We start from the raw sequence: 6,000 nt of genomic DNA on the forward strand, positions 1-6,000 counted from the left end.
TGTGATGCTTCTGGTGTTGGATTAGGGGCTGTTTTAATGCAAGACCACAGGCCAATTGCCTTTCACAGCCAGGTTTTGAAGGGAAAGGCCTTGCACTTATCAACGTATGAAAAGGAACTTTTAGCTTTGGTTACTGTTGTACATAGATGGAGACCCTACTTGTTGGGTAGACCCTTTGTCATCAAGACTAACCAGCAGAGCTTGAAGTATATTTTGGAGCAAAGGATTGCTACCCCAGCTCAGCAAAAATGGTTGGCTAAGCTCTTGGGTTACTTGTTTGTTGTGGAGTACAAAAAGGGGTGTGAAAATAGAGTTGCTGATGGCCTTTCTAGGAAGGTGGATGTTGATGTGAGGGGTAAGGAGGACCAAGGTTCTCATCCAGCTTCTCTGTGTTTGATTTCCTTTCCTTGTCCTACTTGGAATTATGACTTAAAGGCTAGCTATAGTTCCTCCTGTGAAGTTCAACAGATTCTTAAGCAGTTGCAGACTGAGACCAATTGTCCTAAGTCTTTTTCTTTGCATAATGGTCTACTCCTATACAAGGGTAGAGTATTTCTATGGCCTACTTATGCTTTGAAGCCCAAGGTTCTTCATTTGGTACATGACAGTCCTTTGGGTGGACATGCTGGTTTTCTCAAGTCTTACCATAGGCTAAAGCAAGATTTTTTCTGGCATGGGATGAAAGCTGATTTGAAGCTCCATATTAAGGAATGTGATGTATGTCAACAAATGAAGTCTGAGACCTGCCATCCAGCTGGACTATTACAGCCATTGCCCATTCCTGACAAGCCTTGGTTAGCTGTGAGTACGGATTTTATCGATGGTTTACCTCGATCTCAAAGAATGGATGTCATTATGGTGGTTGTTGATAGGCTTACCAAGTATGTGCATTTCATTGCTCTCTCTCATCCCTATTCTACAGCTAAGGTTGCTCACTTGTTTGCTCAGCATATTTTTAAGCTTCATGGGATGCCTACTTCCTTAGTTTCTGATTGAGATCCAGTGTTCACTGCTAAATTTTGGGCAGAATTGATGAGGCTTCAGGGTGTTCAGCTTGCAATGTCTACTGCTTACCATCCACAGACTGATGGGCAGACTGAGGTTGTAAACAAAAGTTTAGAGCATTATCTTCAATCATTCTCTGCTGACAGACCTTCAGAGTGGTATGATTGGCTGCATTTGGCGGAATTTTGGTTTAATACAAATTACCACACTGCAACTAAGCTTACTCCTTTTGAGGCTCTCTATGGCATTGCTCCACCTAGACTGCTGGATTATATTCCAGGCACTACTCAAGTAGCTGCTGTTGACTCTTTGCTTCAATCAAGACAGCAAATTTTGTCCCTGCTCAAGCAGAATTTGGTTGATGCTCAAGCAAGGATGAAACAACAGAGTGATTTGCATAGAACTAAGAGGAAATTTCAGATTGGGGAATGGGTGTACTTAAGACTTCAGCCTTACAAGCAGCAATCTGTAGCTTATAGGGCCTCCCATAAACTATCTCCTCGGTTCTTTGGTCCTTTTAAGATCATATAGAAGGTTGGACCAGTTGCTTATAGGTTGGATCTCCCTTCTAGTTCTTGCATTCACCCAGTATTCCATGTTTCATGTTTAAAGGCTAAATTAGGCCACAATTCTGCCCCTCTTCCTAGTTTACCTTCTATCACTTCTGAAGGAGTTCTGGCACCTGAACCTGTGGCCATTCTGCAGACTAGGACTCTTCAGTTGCGCAGGAGGACTATCACTCAGTTGTTGGTCCAGTGGCATGGCTGTTCATCTGATGATGCCACGTGGGAGGATATTTTGACACTTTAGCAACAATTTCCCCATCTTGAGGGCAAGCTGTTTTGATGGGGAGGGTAGTTGTTAGGAACCCGAGCATGTTGATGGTGGTATATACATTGATGTATGGATGTGGGGATTATATTGTATGATATGTTAGTTGTTAGTTGATGAGCTGGCATATGAGCTGGCAAATCGGTTAGTAGAGTTAGTTGTTTGGGTTGTTAGTTCTGAGGGAACGCATGGGATGATTTGGGGTATATAACTCTGTAACTAACATTTGTAAAGGGTAAGTAAAATCATTCAGTTGCTTCTTTCTTCTCCTTGTTTCCTCTCTAATCTTCTCTCTCTCCATTTTCTCTGTTTCTGGAGGTTAGTTACCCTTGAAGTAACCATTTTCATCCTTAATAGTTCTTGATTCACCAAGAACTTAACAGCGTACCATGGAATAACCTGTATAGCCATCAAATGCTCATCCGGGAATGCTTCTTTTATTTGAACTTGCTGCTCATCATCCATACCTTTAAGCTCCATCCGAGACAAGTGATCCGCCACCAAATTTTCAATACCCTTCTTGTCCTTAATCTCCAAATCGAATTCTTGTAAAAGCAAAATCCATCGAAGCAATCTTGGTTTAGCATCCTTCTTTGCAAGCAAGTACTTCAAAGCAAAGTGATCGGTGTAGACAATCACCTTCGAACCTATTTGTCAAAAGAAAAAACAACTGCTAATAATTCTTTTTCAGTAGAGGCATAATTCAGTTGGGCTTCTGTTAAGGTCCTACTTGCATAATAAATAACATGAAAATTTTTATCTTTTCTCTGCCCTAAAACAGCCCCTATAGCATAATCACTGGCATCACACATTAATTCAAATGGTAAATTCCAATCCGATGACACAATTATAGGTGCTAAAATTAATTTCTTTTTTAGTCTTTCAAAAGCATGCAAGCATTCATCAGAAAATTCAAATCGAGTGTCTTTAATCAACAAATTGCAAAGAGGTTTAGTAATTTGGGAAAAATCCTTAATAAACCGTCAGTAGAATCCGGCATGTCCCAAGAAACTTCTCACGCCCTTCACATTGGCTGGTGGTGGGAGTTTTTCGATCACTTCCATTTTTGCTCTGTCAACTTCAATTCCCTTAGAGGAAATTCGGTGGCCTAGCATTATCCCCTCCTCTACCATGAAGTGGCATTTTTCCCAGTTCAATACTAAATTTGTCTCCTCGCATCTCTGCAAAACTGAAGATAAGTTAGACAAACAATTATCAAAAGAATATCCAAAGACAGAGAAGTCATCCATGAAGACTTCTAAAAAATTTTCCACCATGTCTGAGAAGATGGACATCATGCATCTTTGAAATGTGACTGGCGCATTGCAAAGGCCAAAAGGCATCCGCCTATATGCAAATGTTCCATATGGACAAGTAAAAGTGGTCTTCTCTTGATCTTCAAGTGCGATGGCTATTTGATTATAACCAGAGTATTCATCCAGAAAACAGTAGTAAGCATGCCCTGCAAGTCTTTCTAGCATTTGATCAATGAAAGGTAAAGGAAAATGATCTTTCCGAGTTGCATCATTAAGCCTTTTGTAATCTATGCATATTCGCCATCTCATGACCGTCCTTGTTGGTATAAGTTCATCATTATCATTTTTTATCACAGTTATTCCACCTTTCTTTGGGACGACTTGTACTAGACTTACTCATGCATTGTCCGAGATAGGATAAATAATTCCAGCATCTAATAGCTTTGGCACTTCTTTATGCACCACTTCTTTCATTTATGGATTCAATCTTCTCTGGGGTTGGACAATCGGCTTATATTTATCCTCCATTAAAAATCTTGTGTGTACAAATTGAAGGACTAATTCCTTTGATGTCAGAGATGGTCCAACCCAAAGCCATTTTGTGTTCCCGCAAGATTCTCAGCAACTTTTCCTCCTCTACATCACTCAAAGAACTGTTAATAATAACTGGAAAAGTAGAGTCTTGGCCTAAGAAAGCATACCTTAAATTTGATGGAAGCGGTTTGAGCTCAAGTTTAGGTGGTTCCTTTGGTGGAGATGTTGGCTGACATGATTTTAAGTCTTCCACTTTTGGTTGCATTGAAGGAGGAAAGAGTGGTGTAGCCTCCAAATATCTTTCACACTCTTTAACCTCTTCATCATTGAATTTAACAGGTGTAGAGCGAGTAAGACATACCTCAAGTGGTAACTTTTGAAAATCAATTGCACAAGTCTCATCGGCCATGATCATGTCTCGGTCACTTATTTGAAAACAAGAATGTGTCTCGGAAGGGAATTCCATAGACTTAAATACATCAAAAGTGACCTCATCATCTCCGACCCTCAAAACAAGTTTTCCTTGCTGGACATCAATTAAGGTTCTCCTTGTCACAAGGAAAGGTCGACCCAATATCAAAGGGATCTCCTCATCCTCATCCATATCAAGGACAATGAAGTTAGCCGGGAAGATGAACTTGTCAACTTTTACTAATACGTCCTCAATGACTCCTCTTGGATATTAAATAGATCTATCCGCCAATTGTAAAGAGATAGTGGCCGACTTTACTTCTCCAAGACCCAATTTCCTAAAAACAGAGAAAGGCATTAGATTAATACTTGCCCCTAAATCACGTAAAACTCTATCAAAAAAAGATTTTCCTATAGTGCAAGGGATAGTGAAACTCCCCGGATCTTTCAACTTAGGTGGCAGCTTCTTTTGTAAGATTGCACTACTCTCCTCTGTCAGCATTACTGTTTCATGCTCCTCTAGTTTCCGCTTCTTTGATATAATATCCTTCAAAAATTTAGCATATTTAGGCATTTGTTCCAAAGCTTCAATGAGAGGAATATTAATATGCAATTGCTTAAATATACTTAGAAATTTAGAAAACTGATCATCCACATTGTTTTTTCTTAATCTTTGTGGAAAAGGAATTGGTGGATCATAAATTGAAGGAGAATAAGTCTCAAAAGTAACTTCCCTAGATTTTTTGGATTTTGAAGCTCTTTCATCCTCCTTAGTTTTCTCAGCTTGCTCCACTTCTTTCATCTCTGACTCGGCTTCCTTCATCTTTGACTCCTCATTATCTACAGCTTCATCTTGTTTGGCATTTGTTACTTTTGGCTCCTCATATGTTTGTCCACTTCTCAATGATATTGCCTTTACATGTTCTTTCAGATTGGTGACAGTGTTGCTTGGCAAAGTTCCTGCAGTCCTCTCTGTGAGCATGCTTGAGAGCTGACCGATCTGCAGCTCAAGATTATGGATTGAAGCTGAGTTGTTTTAGATTGCCACATCTGTCTTCTGCAAGTACTGCATGAACATGTCCTCAAGTGTTGGCTTCTTCTCTTGTTGTGGAAATTGCTGAGGTGGTTTAGCTTGCCCTTGGTTATTGCTCCATGAGAAGTTGGGGTGATTCCTCCATCCAGGATTGTACATGTTCGAGTACGGATTATTTTGACGTTGAAAATTTGACACGTAATTTGCTTGTCCATAACTCGATTGGGCAAAAGGATTTCCCACTTGGCAGTCAGCACTTGAGTGATTTCCTGAACAATGATCACAAACAACATTAGTTTGAATAGCATTAACATTCATTTTACCTAGTTATTGAGACAAAGTTGCCATTTGTGCCGCCAATGAGGTAATAGAATCAAGTTCTAAAACTCCAACTGCCTTTCTTGGCATTGCTCTTTCTATAGGCCATTGATAGTTGTTGGATGCCAATTCTTCCAGAAGTTCATAGGCTGCCTCATGAGTTTTACTCATTAAAGCTCCACCAACTACTGCATCAGCCATAGACCTGTTTGTAACTCCTAGACCATTGTAGAATGTTTGCACTTGAAGCCATGTTGGAAGGTCATGATGAAGACACCTTCGCAATAAATCTTTGTACCTCTCCCATGCTTCATATACTGATTCACCCTCAAATTGGACGAACGTGGTGATATCATTCCTTAGCTTTGCTCTCTTTGCGGGAGGGAAATATTTTGCTAAAAATTTTTGTGCCAACTCCTCCCATGTAGTAATGATGCCAGGTCGCAAAGAATTCAACCAAACTTTTGCTTTATCCCTATTAGGACATATGTGTTTTCACTTGTTAAGAACATATGTCACTTATTTATGTAAATTGGCTAAATCCTTTGACAAAACGCACTCTACTTGTAATTGGGTAGTTCTAGGTGTTTTTAATACTTCAAGAAACAAGGT

At 39.9% G+C, this 6,000-nt stretch overlaps 1 non-coding gene and 1 pseudogene across 1 annotated transcript; one reads left to right on the top strand and one right to left on the bottom strand.

Moving 5' to 3' along the window:
- Positions 1-2,085: 2,085 nt before the first annotated feature.
- Positions 2,086-5,019, bottom strand: LOC136062671 (uncharacterized; annotated as a pseudogene).
- A 628-nt stretch (positions 5,020-5,647) lies between these two features.
- LOC111998320 (small nucleolar RNA R71) lies at positions 5,648-5,754 on the top strand. Its single transcript, XR_002881447.1, has one exon. It is a non-coding gene; the product is annotated as a small nucleolar RNA R71 (small nucleolar RNA).
- Positions 5,755-6,000: the final 246 nt, after the last annotated feature.

This window comes from Quercus suber, unplaced genomic scaffold (genome assembly GCF_002906115.3).
Source record: "Quercus suber isolate HL8 unplaced genomic scaffold, Cork oak 2.0 scaffold_438, whole genome shotgun sequence".
Classification (NCBI taxonomy): Eukaryota; Viridiplantae; Streptophyta; class Magnoliopsida; order Fagales; family Fagaceae; genus Quercus; species Quercus suber.